The following is a 22,948-nucleotide window of genomic DNA, read 5'->3' on the forward strand; positions in this document are numbered from 1 at the left end:
ATGTCAGCAGCAAGTACGAAAGTCCTCTCCAGTTGGTCTCCTTAATATGAGATGGGGCTGAGGGGCCAGTTCAGACAGATGGGTAAACCAGCAAATTAGTCGCCCATCAAAATCTGCTGTTTTAACACAAGGGTTTTGTGCAGGTGCCTTCAAAGGGAGTCTGACTAACTGCTGATAGGAGCTGATCATTGAACTCCCTTTGAAGGCACCTGTACAAAAGAATTGTGCCAAAAACAGGTATGGTCATCATGTTCCTCTCAGACACAAGTTTAGCGCAATTCCAGGAGAGTGTTAAAGCCATGATCAAAAGCAGCCTGAAGAACAGTTGAAGGCATGGAGAGAATGGCATCTGAAGCTGCTGAGATAGAAAGAGATGATGAGAAAGAGAGAACAGTCTCCTGCTCCTGTACAATACCACACCTCAGCTGCCACCAGTGGTCAACAGTTGTTCAGGCCGATTAGCTGAGACAGACCTAATGGGTACAGAGAGAGAAACTCACCTAAAAGAACCAGATTCTCCTGCTGCCCATATCAGAATAATATAACAATTGCCTACAGCAATTACAGTGCACAGGAAGGAGAGGGGTGATGTCTTCCACACCAGCCTAAATCCCCCAATAGAAGCTAGGTGTATCCCATTTGCTGAGGCCACCTCATGGCAACCCCAACTGAATGGTCTATGAAGCGTGGCAGTTTATAGCCACAGCCATGGTGTATTATCTCTTAATAATGCCCCCTTCACACCAAAATAGCTAAGGACATGTTAAAGCTGCCTCAGGTATGTGTTAGAGGTGAAACACAGGCAACTTCATGGAGAGATGGGAGAAAAAAAGGGTTAGCAGGCAACGCCCTTAATCTGGAAAGTCCCAAACCATTGCAACCTGAGCCAACTCTCTTTCCAAATTTCAGCTGGACCTGGCATTTGTCCTCTTTCCCTTTCCCCTATTTTTTCAAGAGAAAGCAGGAGAGGAAAGAATGCAATTTTGGGGAAGTGTTTTTTTTCTTCCTTAGCTAACAGTGAAAAGAAATGTTTAAGATAACCACAATGCTACAGTCCACTGGGTTAACCTAAAGGCTTATCCAAGCTGTTCATCATTATGCAGTCAGGTTTCTGAGCATGCATGGAGCTTGTATTGGCAATGCCTTTTCTTATGGAGTTGCTACTATCAATTTAATTCAAGGAATTATGGTGGTCATTTGAAAATACAATTTATTTTTATGAAGACATGGGGGAGGGGTGTATGGAGGGGCAACAGTTGATCCACTCAATTTTGGGAACTCTTGAGAGATTTGTATGTTTGAAGTTTACATTGAAATAACATGCAAAACTCTAATCTCTAATATAATTCAATGACTGTGTCTATTTGTAGATGACCCCTAGATATTACTGTATAAGTGATCACTGTATAAGGGCCCATTGTGGAAATAAACATTTTGATTTTTCAATAGGACATAAACTAGGGCTACCAGATCTAAGTTGCAAAAATTCAGATGACCTGTACATGGCAACAAAGAGATACAGAAAACACTAACTCTTGGCCACCACCTAGTGATCATCCAGAATTTCTTAACTCAGACCTGATACCCTTAACCTAAACAATTAATTTTATCTAACAACAGTTCCTAAAGAGAACTAGAGTTCACCTAAAGCAAGTGTTTTAATTGAGTGATGGCTGATAAAATATTCAAATGATTTCCTATAGTCATTCTGAATGAACAAGGGCACTTTAATTCAGTGTCCCATATTACACAGCAGAATATAAAGCCCCTCTATCCTTCAAGGAGATTCACCAAGAAGTAATGGGCAATTAGAGTTCTTTGTGTCTCTTTGCTACCTGTTGGCTAGGCCTTTGCAGCCCAGATCCCACAGCTGTAGTTTTTATGAGAGTGTTAAGTCACTTAGACTCATGAATAGAGATGGGTTCAAGAACTCTTTGATGGCATCTATCCATTACTGGGTTCTGAAACAGCAAAGATGTAGTTGTGACAGAAACAAATAATCATGCCCTCTTCAAATGGGGGGAAAATGACTAACAACATGTGTTACTTCTCAGAAAATATCACCATATAGGAAAAGAGTGTCATTGAGAAGCTCGTCTTAGAGCTTAAGATATCAAAGTCTCCAAAATACTCTGCACTGTTTGTTTGGATTGCTTTCAGTTTTTCTTTTCCATTTCCAAATCATATTTGAAAATGGACTTTTTGGCAAGCCTCTAGAAGAAGGCTTGTTTTGATTCTAGAGAATTATTCTTAACATGCTAGTTCTTAGGCAAAAGAATAGTTCATAGAGGGATAGTTTGCCAAGTACAAATGCCATTTTCATCAATTAAATTCTCAGACACACAACAGGAAGTTCCTCAGCTCATGAGATTTCAATCAGAATATTATTTCTAAGGAGGAAACAATGATTATTTTTATGAAAATGACTTTATGGAGATTGCATGTGATGTATTAAAATCAAGTTGAGACAGATGCTAAGTGACACTGGGATTAACTGAAATCACAGCATTTTCAGGTTGCATTCACAACTTCAACTTCCAAAGTTGTTTTGTCTTTTGAATTATGATATTCTTCACATCTTGACAACTTTGATGAGGTTCCAAATTTGTGATATGACTTGATATTTTTCACATGACCCATCACTGTATTTGTTCCAGAAAGGATATTTAAGTACATGGGAATCATTGAAAATTTTAAAATGTTAGGAAATGAAAGTCCTGATGTTAGAAAATGATTTTGGAACCTGATAGAGTTTGAAGAGCCATTGGGGGCCAGTACCTTTGTGGGGGAATCAGCATGGTTGGCTGCCCTCCACAGGAACACTCCAGAGCAGGGTATCTTAAACTGTGTGGTGTAGATAGACTCAGGACAAATAAAAAAGATCACTTGAACACAGCCAATTTTCTACCACTAGAGCTTGCCTCTTGATCAGGGGTTCTAGGAATTATTTTTAGCAGGTTCCATGGCCTGGGAAAATGTGAAAGGCTGTGCTCTAAAGTTCTCCCATGTAATGTTAGATGGTCCTGACTCTCCTTCATGGCCCTGACTATTGCATTAGCACCAATCCTTAAACCCATCAGAACAGGCAGTTGGTTGTTGCGTCAAAGCCAATAAGGGATTTTTCATCCTATACCAAAATTGGCCTGAAGGATTTTCCCCCACCTACTTTGTCCTGGGTGACCTGAGCATCTGTCTAGAGGAGACATGGATGCTTTTAATCTCAGGTCTGTCACAAAACTATAGGGCAATGAAGGTAAAGCTGTAAGTCATTTAAGAATTCCAAGAAGTGCTGAAAAACCAAGAGAATTCCAGATACTTACCAATAAGACGGTGGTGGTCAGAGTCAAGGAAACCTTTGGGGCCCAAAATTCAGTTTATGAGGCTTAGGAAAGTGATGGTACCCACTGGCCCCAAGGTGTACTGCACTGGCGCAACCAGATGGTTCATTGTTCCCCAATCCAGGATGGCATCCATTACCACTAAAGGCAAAACCAAGCTATTACATCATCTCCAGATGGAGTTGGCTGAGTTTCAAGGGTACAAACAGACACCAGACCTACACAACTAATTCCCTTGCAGACCTGTTATGTACAAGTGAATAAAGCTGTGCTCCTAATTTACTCAGTTACTTGTCCTTCATTTTTTTTTCTTCCTGCATTGCACCTGCAGAATGCCTAACCATATATGTGACATGAAGGTCTCAGCACTCCATCTTTGGTACAACAGAGTACCATCCTCTTCTTCAGGATGCTTGCTACTTCCTGCCCCATGAAATCAATTTCCCATGTTTTAAGAGATGTGGGTTAACTGCCAAAGAATATAATGGGGGAGAGGTGAGAGGTATAAAGATTTTCTCATTTTGTTCTTCTACTGTATCACTCACAACACACTAAAACTGTATATGTGAGCCACAAACTAAGTCATTTGCTATTCTCTAAACTCTAGCCTGAATCAGTGTGAAGCCTTCCTAATTGGACAATAATAATTTGAGTCATAGCCACATAGGTTATTTAGAGCAATACCTTTCAATGAATCTCTTGGGCCAAATATATAATAAAAACAATAAAAATGGGAAATGCAATAAAAACAATAAATGACATTAATTAGAAGAGCAGACCCAGCAAAGAAAAGGTAGATGGTGGTCTTTCTAATCTTGAATGCTTGTCTTATTAACTCTAAAAAATAGAATGTATGTCAGTGTAGGGAATCTTCTCAGTACTGACACTAGCATTATAGTCCACTTATTTTTTTTTAATCACCATTCTAACTTTTTGGCAAGAAAGAAGTACCTTTTTCAAGCATTTTGCCATCTATTCAAGTAATAAATGGGTAATAATGACCGCAAGCAATTCTTCATCCAATGACCTCCATAATTTTCTTTTGTTACATTTATAGGCCATCTTTATAAGGGCATTTGTCACTAAAATTAACTAGCTGCCTTTTAAAATTCCATATTCTTCCCAAAGAATGCCCCACTCTTTAAATGTCCATAGTAATGCATTCTTCTTGCAACAAAGAGCATTCAATGATTCACTGGCATTGTTGGATTGTTAACTGACAATCTGAAAATGTGATTCTTTAAGAAGCTCATAATTACAATCGCCCTGTCTAGGTTTAAGTACTATGGATCACAGAGATACTGTAAACAATTGGTGCATGTTTTCCATTTCACACATTTACCTCCCCAATCTAAAACCAGTCAGCAAAATAAACCCAACGCTGATCATAGCAATGTAGCTACAACAGACACCACCAAATCTGTATCTTGTGGGTGAAATGTAATATAGGTAACACAATGAATAAAAAGATCCAATGAAATAAATCCTTCATTCATATTTTTAGTGCATTTGTCACTTTAACTAATTGCAGGTACAAATTTGCTATAAATGTTTTTGCTAATATATTAAACATATCTGTAGTTGTTTTGATATTTTATGTTGGGTCTTCTAAACTCAAATGACACTTTTCTTAATTATTGACTTTGATAGACTTGAGCTCTATGGAGATAAGATTTTAATTGTTTTGGTTATAACTGTGTGTGTGTATGTGTGTGTGTGTGTATGTGTGCGCACAATGTCACATATGTTTATATTCATGTTTTCATGCAGACCCTCTTTAGACTTTGCTGCAGCAGAGGAGGTAAGTGATTCCATGGAAATATAGTATCCTTGCAGTCAGATACTTAGGGAATGTCCTGTCTTTCATTCATCTTTCTGGCAGTCTGCAACATTCATGGCATGGGTTCCAATACACCAAGGGAAGACCTCAGATGGAATCCCCCCCTTCCCTCCCCCAGTAGTGGTATTATTGCCACCACTTAGGGGAGTCATGTCTTTGAAAAATTGTTGGAGAATTCTTCTTCCCCTTCTTCACTCATTACCAAATTTGGAAATTAGAGTCTGTCTGGAGGCAGGTGACATAAATAATAAAATATTTCTTACCAACTTTCAGAAGAAAATTCCATTTCTACAACCCTATACAACCAGGGTTATATAGCCACCCATTTTTTAAAAAAACAAGGGAGGGCTAAAACTGATTAATTTTTATTGTGAACATTTAGAATAGCTTCAAAATAACGCTACTTGCATGCTGAAATTAACTTTTAAAATTATTAATGGCCCTGAACTTTCTATTACATTAATTTTAGTTGTTTGACTGTATGTAATCATCTTGTTCGTTAGCAGGTGTCTCAATAGGCTTTGATCTTTATCTAATGCTTCATCCAATAAACAAAAGTAAAGGAAAATAAATTTATGGTCTTTTAATAGATCCAAATACACTGTTTGAGTTAAGACTTGTAAGAACCACCACATGTAATCAAAAAAGAGATTAAAAGCAGTGAAAGAGATGCTACTGTATAAGAACACCTCAGGAGTCTTGATGCTTGAATTCATTTAATCAGAATTCATAGAAAGTTACTGGAGGGAGAAAAGAGCATTAATCAGCATGGTGTAACACAGAGAAGTTTAGTCCCAGTTAGTGGTGGGAACAGCAACCTGTTTAAGGTGCTGCATGCTGAGAAAAACAGGGGATTTTGCTGTGAAATAAATGAGGTTTGAGACTCTCAGCTTGTAAGGTGAGTGTGCTGTGGATCTGCAGAAGTACATCCTTAAGAAGCAGATTGAGGCTATTTATTGTGGCAACATTTAGAAGACTTCTTATTCTTAAACAGAAATGTCTTCCATTCTGAGATAGTAGATAATGCCACTTTCACCCAGAAAACTTGAGAAGGAACCAGTAGGTTCACCTACATATTTGCCAATAACACAACAACACATCAATGAGGCTGCTCTGTGTTTTATATACCTTTCCATCTAGAAACACTGTTTCAATTTGCTTGAACTCAATAATGTGGTATCTTGTCCATTAATACAGTATCTCCCTCTTGAAGTTTCAAAATCAATTCTTTTCTTTCTCTTTTCTTACTTTATACACTAATCATTTCCCTGGTTTGTTTGCAAATTGAAAATTCTTTTGCTTTGCATAGTTCATCTTTATTTCCATTTCTCTTACTGTTAACATAGATAACCACTGCTGGAAAAGTTTAATTTGATATGAAATGCTTATTTTTTCAAGATGCCAGAGACTTGGAAAGAGGCTAATATAGCATTAATACCTAAAGAGGAACAAGAACTAACTTTAACAAGAAATTATAGACCAATATCATTATGAAATAATGATTATAAGTTGTTTACAATTATTTTAGCAGACAGATTGAAAATAATTCTGCAAGAAACTATTCATGAAGACCAATGTGGATTTTTACTTAAAAGACAGTTAAAAGACAAGGTCAGAACTGTGTTGAATATTATAGAATACTTGAAACAGCATAATGAAAAACAAGTTGCACTAATTTTCTTGCAGAGAAAGCTTTTGACAACTTAAATTGACCCTCTTTATTTAAAATTTTGGAAGATATGAACTTTGGAGAGAACTTTATAAAATCTGTAAAATCAGTTTATACTTCACAGACAGCACAAATTATTGTTAATGGAAATTTAACAAAACCTTGTGAGATACAAAAAGAAATAAGACAAGGTTGCCCATTATCCCCTCTTCTGTTTATTTTGGTTCTTGAAGCTTTGAATAGAGATATAAGGCAAGATAAAGGATAACAGGTGTAAACATTAAAAAAAAAGAGACAAGTTGAGAGCTTTTGCAGATAATTTGGTCCTGGTTTTGGAATCCCCTGGTTTAAAGCAATTGAATTACTAATGAGAAAATTAAAAGAATTTGGCGCATTCGCTGGTTTTAAGATTAATAAACAGAAGACAAAGATGCTAACAAAAAATATGAAGGCACGAGGTCAAACAAAACAGGTTTCAAGATTGAGAAAAAGGTAAAATATATGGGTGTTACTTTGACAAATATGAACTGTATGTTATTTCAAAATAATTATGTTAAGACATGGAATGAAGTTAAAAAAGACATGTTAAGATGGGATAAATTACAATTGTCATTGTTGGGGAGAATTTCAGTGATTTAGATGAATGTTTTGCCTAGAATGTTATTTTTGTTTCAGACAATACCTGTTTTGACAACTGATATACCAATTAAACAGTGGCAGAAAAACGTATCTAAATAAGTGTGACAGGTAAAAAAACTACAAGTTAAATATAACATGTTACAAGATGCTAAAGAAGGAGGAGGTTTGGGTTTACCTGATTTGAAATTGTCTTTGCAGCTTGCTGTTTAGTTTGGATGAAAGAGTGGGTGATGCTGAGACACAGCAAATTATTGGAGCTATAAGGACATGATTTGAGGTTTGGGTGGCATGGTTATTTACAGTATGGTATGATAAAGCTAAAGTTAATGTTGACTTTAAAAATAATTTTGTTAGACGGGCTATATTGAGAACATAGAATAGATATAAATCCAGATTGTGCCTGAAAATACCTTTGTGGCTCTCACCACAAGAAGCTTAACTAAACATAAATGGTTAACTTATGGTGATATATAAGAATTTTCTCAGGGAGAATTCAAAAGAAATCAAAAAATGATTTGACATTAGAAGGATACATGTGTCAGTGGTTTTCCTATATGCAATTGTTAGAAAGAGTTAAAGTAGATAAAAGGACTTTTGGTTTTGAATATTGTAAGACTGAAGTTAAAACAGAATTAAGTACAAATGATGAACAAGTTATTACTAAAATGTATAAACCTTTATTGAGATTTGAAACAGAAGAACAACAAGTGAAAGAATGTATGATAAAATGGGCAAAAAAATTTGGTTATAACATACAGGTGGGACAATGGGAGAATATGTGGATGAAAGGACTGAAATTTACATTATGTTATAATCTTAAAGAGAACAGTTCTCTTTAAGTATATGGGTTTGATAATTAGAAAAAATATTAGATGATAGAAAAAATGAAAGTTATGTTGTAATCCTAGAGTAAGAGTTCAATTTAAATTTATACTTATAACTGATCATTTTATAAAATGCTGTATCACTGGTATTTATCACCAGAAAAATTGTCTAAAATGTATAAAGGTACTTTGAATTGATGTCGGACATGTGAACAAGAGGGGACTTCTTATTGTGCTTGGTGGATGTATAAAAAAGCTAAAACAAATTGGATCCAAATACCTACATTAATTCAGAATATTTTAAAGATTAATATACAACTGAAGCCAGAGATGTTTCTTTTGGGACCGATTGACAAAGAGTTGGAAAAAAACTCATGGAACTTTGTTTTTATATATGATAACAGCAGCAAGACTTTTACATGCACAACAGTGGAAAGATTTGACATTATCCACAATGGAAGAGTGGATTGTGAAGATGATGGAATTTGTTGAGATGGCTAAATTAACAGCTTTGATTAAAGAAAAGACACTGATTACGTTTATACTGATTGGAAACCCCTTTTTGACTTTTTGCATGAAACAGAAAAAATGAAATTATGATATATGGGTTTGATAATTAGAAAAAATATTAGGTGATAGGAAAAAAATGAAACTTATGTTGTAATCCTAGAGTAAGAGTTCAATTTAAATTTATACTTATAACTGTTGTAAAAGAAAATTGGAAGTCATTTCTTTATATTTCTTTTTTCTTTCTTTTCTTTCCTTTGGCTTTGTTCTCTCTCTCTCTCTCTCTCTCTTTCTTTCTTTCTTTCTTTCTTTCTTTTTTCTTTCTTTCATCTTAAATATTAGTTTTTATTAGTTTTTATCTTTCTTATTTAAAAATTTAATAAAGTTATTACAAAAAAATAACATGCTACCTTGCAAGATTAAAATGGGCCTTTTGCTTGTGTTCTGACTCCTTTGTTTAGCACTTTAGCCTGATATAAGAATTCCAAGAAAGTTTTATCACACAGTAAATTTGAACTCATTTCTTGTTTTGATACAAAATGAAAGATTTAGACAAATTACTTTTAATACTGGAGAGAGGATAAGTGTGATTAAGATTATTTAGTTCCAAGTTTGATTTACATTTTGAGAGAACCTCTTATGTTTATCTTTCTACTATTTTAATGAATTCATAGCATATTTATAGGTCATCCTGCAAGATTTTCACGGCGTAAATTGCAACTATCAATTGGGAAAGGCAGATCAGCTTTCCACACTTTCAGATTTATTATTTGTAATGTATTGGTCACTGGCTGGAATACAAAAATTCAAAAATCAGCCCCTTTGGGGGCTCGATTCCAGAAATGTTAGGCTCTTTAAAGCATCACAAATGAGATTCCTATTTGTGCAGGAATCACTTTCAGTGCTTGCACCTAATGCCACAAGATATATATGGAAAAGTTTGGGTGACAAATATAATATAGCACTTTTTATCCATAAAAATCTTACAGAATAATTTAATCTGAAATTAAAAATAATATGCGGATAAAGCAGGCCTCTCATCGTTTTGGATGTACTTAGATCTGAGAAAGCCCTTTTTAAAACTTTTGCAGAATTAGTAAAATAAAAATAAAAAACTTTAGTTTGATTTACCTCAAGAATGCTTTTTTACAGTTCATTCCACTCAAGTACTTGCTATTTCTATTATCTGGCTGAGCTGCTTTTCAAGTTCCACAGGGACTGGTGATTACTGCAATGGACTCTACATGGGACTGCCCTTGAAGAGCATTCAGAAGGTTCAGCTGGTGCAGAATCTGGCAGCAGAGGCAATCAGCAGGGCTTGTACCTCAGCATGTTTGACACCACTGCTTTATGTGCTGCATTGGCTACTGGTGTGCTTCTGGGTACAATTCAAAGTGCCGGTAGTCTCTTCTAAAGCCCTTCATGGCTTGGGGCTGGGTTACTTCTGGGACCATCTCTCCCCAGTTGTTTCTACCCACCCCATCCAATCCGGCAGGAGGGGCATGATCTGAGTCCTGTCAGCTAAGGAGTGTTGGCTAGCAGGGCCTAGGAGGAAAGCCTTTTTTATCATGATGCCCACCCTCTAGAATATCATCCCTCCGTAGATTAGGTTGGCCCTGCTTCTGTTGGTCTTCTGTAAAGCCTTAAAGACGTGGCTCTGTGCTCATGCCTGGAGTCCCGGGTGTGGAACGTAGCCTGTTTCTGGTTTGCTTGAATGTTTGATTATGGCTTTATAATTTTTTCTGACTGCTATGGGTTTTATAAATTTTGTATATATTTGTTATCATTCTTAGTATTGTTAGCCACCCAGAGTTATGTATTTGAGATGGCCCAACATATAAATCTACTAAACTAACAAACAAATAAATAAATAAATGTAAAGGAATTCACTATGGCTCCTAAGCAGCAAGCCTCTTTTACAGGGAGGGGAAGGAAATTGATATTAGTTATTTATATGATCTCTGGAATAATAAGGTTGAATGCCTTAGCCTGGTAAGCCAGTGGAAGTTTACTTTAAATAATGTGAAATTACTTTCCTAAACTTTAAAATGGGATTAATACTACAAAATATAGCTTTGTAATCCGATAATCTTTAATAAGGGTTTGTTGCAATTGCCTTGCTCTTGGCGAAGTAACACAGGAGTTGACATTAATTCATATAGTCTGGTCTTTATGAACAACATGCCCACTACTTAATATCCTGCCACCTGAATGGACCACTCTTTCTTCCTAAAGAGAAGGCTAGACTTGGTAAATCTCTGAAAGGTATGATGCACTGCCCAAGGGAACACGCAGAGCAATGGAGCACACTATTAAGCTTTTGTCTGGGGATGAACTGCAGCATTAGAGCGACCTTGATTCCTTGATTCCCAGTGGCTCAGCTTCTGCCCAAGGCTGAATCCTCAGCATCTCTGGATATGGCTAGGAACATCTCATGTCAAAAACCCCAGAGAAATGCCATTAGCTGGTCAACCGAGGGATTTACTTAGCATAAGACATGTATGCCTCTCTAGATTTTTCATTCTCACTATTTCTAAGGATTCAGGCACACCATGGTATGCAGTCTTAAACCATTCTAATCAGAAACCTGTTGGTATCAACTCCTCACCCTACATTCAGCAGAGTATTTACGCAGATAGACAAGTGATGCACAAACTATTCATACTAACAAATGTGTAAACCTAGCTGCTCATCTTTGCTTATTGTTTGAAAAAAGTCACAGTATTGCCATCCCACCATCTCATGATATACAGAAAAAGCAGACGCTGAGTCACTCACTAGGTTCTCCTCTTCTGTTTAATTCCTTGTTGTCAATGTTAGGAAGGGAGGATGAAAAGAATGACTGAAATATTTTCCCTCTCTGCAGGCAGGTATAGCATAAATGCTTTAGGATTTGAACAGCTTCTTTTTTGCTGAGCCACTGAGACAGTTTAATAAGCTGTCATTCAGACTGTGATGAAATGGAACAACCAAATCGATATTTAAGTAAATGACCACTGACATTTGGATGGAGAGCAGTCAGGAGTTTAATATGATTGGCGATGACAATTGGCAAGGAGGTACTTTAAAAAAAGAAATATGTCAGATTATTTCCAGGACATATGTATTTTTGCTCTCTCTCTCCCTTTCTCTCTCCCTTTCTCTCTCTCTCTCTCCCTCTCTCTCTCTCTCTCTCTCTCTTTATTATTGTTATAAATAACTCAAGGTGGCAAACATACCTAATACTCCTTCCTCCTCCCATTTTCCCCTCAACAACAACCCTATGGGATGGGTTGGGCTGAGAGAGAGTGACTGGCCCAAAGTCACCCAGCCAGCTTTCATGCCTAAGGTGGGATTAGAACCCACCATCTCCTGGTTTCTGGCCTGGAGCCTTAACCACTAAACCAAACTGGTGAACTACAGTTCTGAAAAGTCTCAGTCAGGAAATCCAGTGCTGAGAGAAGCTGGGACCATAGTTTCTCAATATCAAAAGAGCTAAGATTCCCAAAATTAAGTTATTGGGAATGAACAATACATTGATTAGTATAACATATCTAGAGTTGCCATGAATTCCAAATTACCATGAAGTACCACAAATTACAGTTTGTTACAACTCAGCTTAGAAATTCTGAGCTAGTCCAAAGGAAAGACTAACCCTAAAACAAACAGTGTATACTTTTCATGGCTTTACTGAGAACAAAGGAAAGTTCTAAAACTGTTCCATCCATTATGTTCCCAGTCTCTCACTGTGACAACCTTCTTATTTAGTATAGTGCACTTCTGAAACTGAAGTATGTTGTGTGGGTGTGTTGAAGATGATAAGAGTAGGCTTTGAGCATGTACTTGATGGGGCATCTCCAAGGCCCTGGGTGGTTATGTTTAGAGGCCATACTACAAGATTTTTCTTTCTTTCCCTGGGCAAAGTGGCACTGGACTTAAAGACAGTAACTCTTTATTGTGAATAGAGCAGTTTGGAAGCTAAAAGAAGGCTCCTGAAGCAGATGACACAGCTGTTGATCTTGCACCAATTTCCCAAAGAGAGCTTGATGCTGCACCTTCTGCTTGTTGACAACTTTCTCCCACTGCTTTTCCCTTCCAAGATTGAAATGGCAAAAAATGTCTTTCTTTTCTTTTCCTCCCATAAATTCTGAGAGGCGCTAGATCTCAAAAGCTAGAGCCACCAAGGAATATCCAGTCCTTTAAAAAAATTATCTGCCAACTTTGTCAGGCAAAATCACACCAATAGGCCCAATTGATATAGCTAGCCAAAATTCTTCATCCATCAAAATAGAATGGAACTCACAGATCTTCACACTTTAGAAGACCGCATACAATGCATTAGTTTTAGGAGCTATCCAGGTCCTGACACTCATTGGTTGCAGGAAGGCATATTTAGAAGCTCTCAGATTTGTATATACAGTCCACCTTCCCTTAAACTCTCATAGCAGAGAGATGCGGATGTTACATTACATCATACTCCAATGTATGGGGTTTTACACAACTCTCACACCTATTGGGCAATCTGCATCTGAGGTGTTCCAGAAACAAAAGCAGGCCTCCTGGTGGTCTGAGAATACCACACTGTATGAAAACTAGAGAAATTCTACCATGCCCACTCCCAGGGGAAGGAGGTGAAAGTCATGTAAAACCCTGTACATGGAGGTATGACATAGAGCATCTTCTTCATATCTAGCCTAGCTGGAAGCCATTTTCCTAGAACATTCCGCAAGCACTGGGTTTAGGAAGCTCACTACACAGTCTTCTCCTGCTCTGGCATGTGTGTGTATACCAAGCATATTCCCACACACTTATTTACTAGTACTTTTCACGGCAGTGTTGCCCCCCATTTCTCTGGAGTGAAGGGAAAAGTACAGAATTCTGAGTGGTGTGAAAAAAATGCCACCATCCTCATCTGCATGATGCTGTTCAAGGTTAGGAGGCTGATCCTGATGTTCTTAGACTACCACATTTTAGAACAACCCTTCCCACCAAAGCTTCATCCAGATGGCTACTTGACGTGTAGGTCACTAAGTGACTGCCGTGAGATACAGAAAAGGTCATCCCATTTGGCCACTGAGGTAAAACTGCATTACATCCTCAGATTGTTTTGTGAAAACAAAGTAGGCAGATTCCTCTTGTGAACATATTTGCCAGGTGACATACAATTAAATCCTAAAAAGGGAAATATTACTATATTAACAACTATTAAGTGTTAATCCATAGACTTCTGACTGCTGTCTTTAGAATGCAGATTTCAGCCTCACATAATTTATTGCAATTATATTATTCTCTAGCATCTTTATGTATTTGTTAGCTTTGTATTCTGCCTTTCTTCCAAAACTTCAAGATTACTTCCATAAGGATCCCTTTCCATTTTCCCACCCAGCAGCAACCCTGTGAGGTACATTGGGCAGAGAGAATATGACTAGCCTCAAAACCACCCACTGAGTTGCCAAGTTGGCTGAGGGCAGACTTGAATTAGGGTCCTGGGTCCTTCTCTGATTGCTTCTGTGTGTTAGGCTTGTAATCCAGCAGCAGGTACTCCAGAACTCTTTGGGCCTGGTACCCTTGGCTAAAAGGGGAGAACAGGAGCGATTTATTTAAAAATGTATTCCTGGAGAGGGTGGTTTTCCTATAATGCCCCATCCAGATCTCAGGTGAGAAGAGGCATCATCCTAATTGAGAATGAGTGATGGCAACATAATTCCACCCACGTGGAACTCTTTCATTGGAGGAAGCAAACCCACTCAGATACCAGGGAATTTGGGTGGGAGGGTAGAGAGCCTGGGAAGGAGCCTGGCAGGCTAGCATGGATGTCAGTGATAGACAACCCCTGCCTCCTCCTCCCTTGCTACTTGGTAGATACTAATATGGTTTAATCAATAGAGTCCTAATTATACATATCAAAGGGAAGAATGGTTAAAGTGTTGGACTAGAGGTGGGAAGACCCAGGTTCAAGTCCACTCTCAGCCACAGAAGCTGTTTGGGTGACTTTGGGCCAGTCACTCTCTCCCTCCGCCCAGACTACCTCACATGGCAGTTTTTGGAAGGCATTGGGAGGTGAGGACTGGTGGAAGGAGTGCTATATATGCCAACTTGAGCTCCTGAGGAAAGACAGGACATAACTCTAACAACAAACAACATCAGGACTCTCAGACTGCCCCTGGAGAATAATCTGCCCTGCATCACAATAAAGTTTTTGAATGAACAGTAATGACAGTCAACCCGAAGCAGGAGATTGGTGGGTGAAGAGGCATTGCCATTTGGTCACCTTCTGTTAAGATCATGCTTATACTTAAAGCAACCCACCCACTGAAGACTCTCAAAATAAATGATAGAAAATTAGCAGGCAGAATCCCCGAGGACTAAACAATTTAATGTCGTGTTGTTTGCAACAGCATAGACATTTGTCACCATATTCTGCATGAAGAACACATGCTGTGACAATATTTATTAATGCCTTCCATCACTTTTGGTGCAAAATGCTGTTGCTAGGGGTACCCCCACCCTTTACATGCCTTTGTGTAAAGCACAGTGGCATTCAGTGCATACTTTTACACTGTCTGCAGTTAAGTATGCAAAACCTTAATCATCAAGGTACTCCCCTACCTGTTGTGGCTTCTTTGACGATTTTTTTTTTTTTTTTGACATCTCAATTATCTCAGCTTGGCCTCTCCTCCAGGAGCAGACAATATGGGTGCCTTAGGAGGTAGCAACATGCTGAAAAGGCTAAGGAGGCTGAGAGAAAGGCCTTCCATTTGCTATTTAGCAGACCCTATGAAGAACATTCAAGTGGATTTTTTCTCAAAGGCATTTCTGTCGAGATGTGAACAATCAATGTGCATTTTAATTATTCCTGAATTTCTTTCCTGCATGGTAAGCTTCTTGAAAAGAATACGGCTGTTTTGTTTCAGGAAGCTCAATTACAGACTGAAAGAGAAAACATATATATTCCTGCACTATAACTAAACATCACAGTCTCTATCCTTGCCTTAAAAAAATATTCCACCACTTTGGAAGCAACTTATACTGGAACTAGAAGATATCAGCAACTATAATTTAATGGTTAACATCTCTTGTGGGATAAAGTGCTTGAGAGAACAGTGGCTGATTCAATCAAACTTCAGAGCTGACTTGGGGGCAGAGGTTATCACCATCAAACTACATGAGTGTATGTCAGCCCTACAAGGTAGACCAGACTAGGAAACCAATGCCATGCAAGTCAGTACTTCTTCGATTGTAAAGCTACAGTAACAAAATCTTACACTTCTGAACGCACCTCCCCGCTCCCTCTCCCTCCCTTTATCTTTGTGTGAGCTAGGGAGGGGCTTGTCTGAGACATTTACTCACATTAGTTTCTTGGCCCAGGCTCAGGCCCCTTTTATTTGACCATTGTCTTGGTAGCGGTTCTTCTTCCTGTCCTTCAAAGGCCATTCCCTCTTTCCTCTACAGGATACATGTTTTGGGGCAAGGGTCATACTTGGCCTTTAAATGGTGTGCAAGGGCCAAACTCTAACAAAAAAAAAAAGTTGTACACCATTGCTGTGTGTCTAAGGACAAAGAAATGTTGAAACCAGGTCAAACGTTAAATTTGATTTCATTTAATATAGATTTAACCAAACTTAGTCAATATGATTATTCCCCATGTAGATAATGGTCTTCTTAGGTCAGTGTTTCTCAACCTCAGCAACTTCAAGATGTGTGGACCAACTCCCAATTCCCCAGCATGTTGGCTGGGGAATTCTGGCAATTGAAGTCCACACAGTTTAAAGTTTTTGAGGTTGAGAAACATTGTCTTAGGTCATATTTAGAATTATAATTGTACTGCAACTTTTAACAGGCTCTATTTTGGGGAGCTTTTATGACACTGAGACCACTTTATGGGATAAGCTCTCTAGAGAAGGACAAGAAGGACGCAAACTCTTTTTCTTGACATGGACTTCTCAGCACTTTTTATTGCTTGACCTTCTGAGAGGATCTCCAAGCTAGGTGCAGGAGGTGTATTTCCTGTCCTACCTGAAAGGGTGATTTCAGAAAGTGGCTGTATGGAACCAGGGCTTGGCCATTGTGTTTTGAAGCTCTACAGAGTTCTTGTTAGTCAAGTATCTCTTAAATCAATTGAACCCAGGGAGTGAAGGATTTAGCAAATTAACTCGGTTCAGAAGCAAACAGGCTTGCCATAGTGACAGCAAAAGAAACCATCCTTAAGCAGTGGTAACACAGCAAAGTCCGCTTGAAAATAATATACATTGTAGAATGCATATTACCCTATAGACAAGAAGAAGCCTAACACAAACTTCCTGATTTCCACCTAGTTGCTATGCAACAGGTATGCAGAGCAACTAATTAGAGTTGCAGCATGAGTGATTCCTGATACTAACCCTTTCCGAGGCTTGAAGAAGGAGCAGCCTTTGGGCATGATCCTCAGCAACCACAATTTCAGGGCTATCCTTGCTTCCTGCAGTCTTACATCTAGACAAAACTGCACAATCATTCTGAGATTTGGCTTAATGTGGCCAGTATGTGCACAAACCCCCATTTTCTTGTACTGTTAGATATGGGTAAATATAGAACTGTGCCAAAATAAATCTATCTTCATTCACAAGGCAAACTGTTTATGTTCAATAGAATTTATGCTCAGTTAAGGGAGCATGGGATTGCAGCTTAAGAAGAATAGCTGGGCAGGACTGTATAATAAATAATTTCACCCAATACAGCTGCCAGAGGTGCAAGTCAGCCCCACATGTGACAACACCAAACCCTTCCCTCACTGTTTATATCAAATGTCTCTCAAAGAAGGATTTGCTCACACCCTTGTGGTATTCAGCTTTGCATTATTTTGTGTTTGAAACTCGACTTTCCCTTATTGTGACTCAGCCTTGTTAAATCCAGACATGCTAGAATCACTACAAAAGGAGTATATGTGCTGTGGACAAATAAATCAAAGAAATAAAAGCCTTTATCAATACATTTCAATTTACCGTCAAGGTGGACCGTGCCTATGAAAAAAGTCTTATTTTATCTTGTCATATTTTTACATTTAGTCTGAGCTATCCCTTTCCGAGGTGTTACAAAGCATTTATGTCTTCATGCTGGAACAGTGCTGTTAACAGTAAGAAAGAAAGAAAAGCAACTGTTCGAAAGCTGTTCTTCTAGACCTAAATAGAATTCTTGCAAGTGCCTGACTCTTTCAGCACTGTTTAGTGAGATTTAATAATATGGTTTAATTTAAATTAATTAGCATATATAACCTGGAAAAGCTATGAAAATGTATTAGCGCTCCCCCCAAAAAAAAGAAAAAAAAAGAAAACCAAAGGCAGAAATAAGTCAGGGAATACTTGTACAAAAGGCTAATAATAATACCTAATATAGTATATATTGTTACATAATGCTGAATTATGAAATGATTTAATGCATGACAGCAGAGCCACCTAACTTGGCAGGACCACTGGCTATCATGCCACTATATCTCTACCATCTACTATACAGGAGCACAGAGATAGCCCTGAAGGAAGTATTTGGTAGCTGTTTCAAAAAAAAAAAAATCAGCTTAGCCTGGAAACATAGGCAGGGATGAGGAAAAAAATCAAGATTGGCCCACCTTGACTCTCTATGGTTTAAGAGAGAAAGAAATACTTTGTGAGGCTTTCGAGCTTCTGTTATAGTCTACATCAATAAAGTAGAGTTCCAAGTGTTTCTTGGTCTATCTCAGAGGGCTGACAACAATCTTCTGTGGCAGCTCCTCAATTGTAGCCTTTCCTCCACCAAGCTCCACTTTTTATGACATTTAGGGCCTTTCTGCACTGCAGCCTTCAGCTGCTTGTCTCCCATGCATAAACCAGAACTGGAAATGAATCCAGCTTATGAAATCCTTTTCTGGGATTTTAACCCCTTTCCTCCACTTCGTCTACAGCAATGGCCAGCTGTCCTGTCTGCAGGTAACATAGCCCCCAATTGGTGGATTCCTCTGCTTCTTTCCCCCTCCCACCAATTTCTAGAAATCAAGCACCAATTGCTGTTCATTCAGTGGGCATGATTTCTGAGGACTGGTGAAAAATTGAAAAAGGACAACAATTTTACAGTTCTTCCTATCACATGAGCCAGAAGTAGAATATTGGCAATTAAATGTTAAAAGAAAAAGAAGCAAGAAAGCATCAGCATTTCACCCTACCTCTGCTGAACCTGTGAGGGATATACAGATAGAGCTGGAATTTCACTGTTCTTCTATGGAAGGAAGGGAGGGGAAGGGGAAGGGGAAGGGGAAGGGGAAGGGGAAGGGGAAGGGGAAGGGGAAGGGGAAGGGGAAGGGGAAGGGGAAGGGGAAGGGGAAGGGGAAGGGGAAGGGGGGTCCAGCCTTTCATTAGAGGCAGCCCAATAGCCCAGTACAAAATAGTTGTGGAAGGCAGCACTCTGAGGCAAGCTGAGGATGATATCATCTGTCCTACCCTCCCCAAATAGCACATGGCCTGTCCTCATGCTGGGTCAAGCAGAAAGAGTAGATCAGCCCTTTGATAGAAATGAAACCCTTCTTATACCATTTGTCTTCTGTGCCTTTTAATATATGATTGAAGGTTTTAGCATTGACCCTTGTGATTTCAAGACCTTAGTCTTCATTTTTGTTGCTCGATTGTATCTTCTTTTGTCATGTTATATACATAATTAAGGTAGCTACTGGTCTCCCACTGCTGCTACTACTTGTTACTAGGTCGTCTGAAATCAGTGAGAAGTGCAAATGAAGGGAAAGGCCAAAAAGCAACATGGCATGTCAATCAATAATTCCTATCCCAAACAAATGTTACTTTAATCACAATTGAATTGGAAAAATTGTCAACCTTCAGAATGACAAGTTTGAAAAGTCATCGGGTGAGTTTTTATCTTCAACTCTGAACAAAAGAAGTCTAATTATAAACTTAAGAACTTAAAGAATTTGAAATAAACAGCAAAAAGCTGAATAAGATTTTGATCTAAGAAAGTTATAAACAGATTAAGGGTCCAGATAAATTTGGAATATTGACTTTTACTATAAGATTTTGGAATTAACTATAAAAATAAATAGCTTCTCATGGGAAACCGACTTATTTTGGCTATCCTGGCTATTGTAAGCCATAACAAAGATAAATTACTTTGTGATTTTAGAAACTGAACACTAGAGGGGACTAAAAATTCTAAACAGAATGAAAAAAAATACAAACCTGTTCCTGATGTCAGTTAACAGTGGGACTTACAAAATGATACAAAGCGTTATAACATCGGAAACATTAAAGGAGATCTGTGAAGAATGGAGCCAGAAATTAGCAAGTACAATATCAACCTTGTCAGTAATTATGTCTGCTTTTATGGATAGATTATGTCTAAAAGATGTTAATGAAGGAATGACAGATGTGGAACAAATTTTATGTGACAAGATAAAGTACCAAAAGTAGAACTACAAATGACAGGCCAAGAGAATGGTTTGGAAAAGGACGCTTTACTGGATATACAAAAGAAACTGGCTGAGGTTGTAAAAATTGAAAGGAAAATACAAATGATAAACCAAGAGAATGACCTGGAAAATGCTTTCCTATTGGATTTACAAAAGAGACTTGTTAAAGCCTTGAAGAAATCTGTGCGATAGAATAAAGAACAATTGAAGAGAAATCAAATCCTATGACAATATTTGATTGAATTAAAGATTAAGACTGTTGGAAGTAAAAGGAACAAATATAAAGTTGGTTTATTTGATCAAGGTTAAAATAAGACTTTTTTTTTTTTTTTTTTTGCAAAATTCTGGCAACCCTTTATTGACTTTTTGCTGATACCAGGATTGAAAATTTGATGTTTTATGGATTTGCTTATAGATAGGGGATGGGATATGGGATGAAGAGGTATCTGTTTGTAATCTTATAGGGGATGAAGAATTACTAAATTTGTTTATACTTGTAATGATGAAAGTTGGAAGTCACTTTTTATATATTTCTTTTCTTTTTCTTTATTATATTCTTTTCTTTTTCTTCTTTCTTCTTCTTTTTTCCTGCACTTTTTCTTTTTTCTCTACTCTTCTCTTTCTCTAAATTTAGTTTGTATTTGTTTTTACTATTGTAATCAAAATTCTTAATAAAAATATATTTTAAAAAATCAAACAACAGCAAACCCCCCCATTCACATCATATATGTCACCTTTACATCTCCTAAGCAAGCATCTGGTTTGTTTTTATTAAATACAGGGACCTTCTTGCCCTTCATGCTGCCTCAAGCAAATTGCAGACTTCACCTTCAGGACTTAGCTGTCAGACAAAGAATTTCCCATCATGCCTCAATCCATGCTGACTCATTATTGCTGCCTACTTTGGGAAACTTAAATTAGCCAGGGGTGGGCTGGCACATGTTGAACAGCAACCCATTAGAAGGAAACAGATGACAGCTTCAGGTTTTTTTTAATCACAACAGAAAAGAATGGCAAATGTTTTGTTTTTCTCCATCAGGGCCTTTCCCAACCTAGGAACCTTTCTTCTTTTATTGTATATCTAACAATGGTGAAAGAGATGCAGTTCCTCTTAGATATCTGTCTTGGGCAAAGGAAGGAAAAGAAAGGAGAAGTGGAGAGCAGAGGGAGGAGGGAGTGCATTCTTTCTTTCCTAGATGATAATTGAGTTGCAACCCCAGTTATCTCCCACTCCTGGAAAAGGTTGGGATGCAAAATTAGGCTGTTGATACCTATCCCACTCTTTGGATGAGACCCAGTTTTGCTTGAATAGGAAAAACAGTTGTCAATGCTGCACCTATACTCTGCAGAAGTGGTGACATTTGACCAGTTAACTGTTTGCTGAATAAAGAGAAGTCCTATTGACTTCTTGATTGTTGTATTAATGTAGCATTTTTCATATGAATAGTTATTTGGATCAAGTCCCCACAGATTCATCCCCTCCCATCTCTTATCACCCACCCAAACTCAGTTTTCATCTTAACCAGTGTGAACACGGCTTCAGACTTTCATTGGGGATCATACTCAAATAAATGTTATTAAATGACTCTGAGACCTCAACTGCTAGATATATATGTGAGCCATCCTGAGTGCCAAGAGAATGAGAAGGGAAGGAGGGACAGAAAATCATTATAAAGTTGTGAGAACAGAAGCATTTCACATTTGTATTTGGCTTGCAATTCTAAGACCTTCATGTGCATTATTTACCTAAACACCTTATAAAAGTTCATAAAATCAGTCAGCAGTATCATTATTCCAAGTGGCAAATGTGGGGGAAGAGGGAGTCAGTGGCTATGTGCCTTTGATGTAACCACTGGGTGTGGAAGGACCCTTACTCAATTCATGGAAAATGTGTATATTGAAAAGGGACTGTGCATTCAATGCTAAACAAGTGACATCTTGAGCAGCAGACATATCAGGCAGGGGAGAAAAGGTGGTCAGGCTCCAAAATGCAAGAGTCATCCATAAGTAATAAGAATGGTTAGGCAATTCAAGTCATACCTGTTTCATTTGGAATGCAAGAGATTTTCAGATCCCGAGTGATGGTTCTGTTCTTGCTTCCTTTTGCTTCTTCATCTAACCTTAATCTCAAACCCAGGTTGAGCCTTGCTCACCCTCAGCTCTATTCTACATTTTAAGTAGGTGCTCCCCTTCAAGAAAATAATGCCTTACCTGCCCTTTATTTGAGCTCACTTTGCCCATTGTAAGATCTACAGAACTCCATTTTCCTTGAGATAATGGTGTCTGAAATTCCTGGTGCTTTCATCCCCCATAGACAAAGCTTTCTCTATACTAATGATCCTCTATTTAAAAAATTGTATGTTTCATATTTCTGGTTGTTCCTGTATAACTTTTATTTAATGGTACACATGGAAACGAAACCCTTTGATTGTTTTCCCTTTCATGTTATCTCTACTTGTAACAAGTCAGATTCTTTTAATCTTTAACTTTCCCTCAATGCAGTTTCTGTGACTCGGGCACAAACTCATCCACTTCAATCTGCTGAAGCCTCTTCTCTGATATTTTCTTTATAATGTTCCCTCTTTGATAGTCTTATTTACTGACTCCTTTTCTGTGGCATAATATTTATTCTTGCCTTGGCTGAGTGAAATAAAAAATGTTCCAAGACTTAGGACTATGGTTAACTAGTATATCTGAACCCAGAGTTTTATATGTTTTTAAATCTACATT

This window comes from Python bivittatus, unplaced genomic scaffold (assembly GCF_059951505.1).
Source record: "Python bivittatus isolate LINGU-HERP-01145 unplaced genomic scaffold, Pbiv_v1 ctg000200_np1212, whole genome shotgun sequence".
NCBI classification, from domain to species: domain Eukaryota; kingdom Metazoa; phylum Chordata; class Lepidosauria; order Squamata; family Pythonidae; genus Python; species Python bivittatus.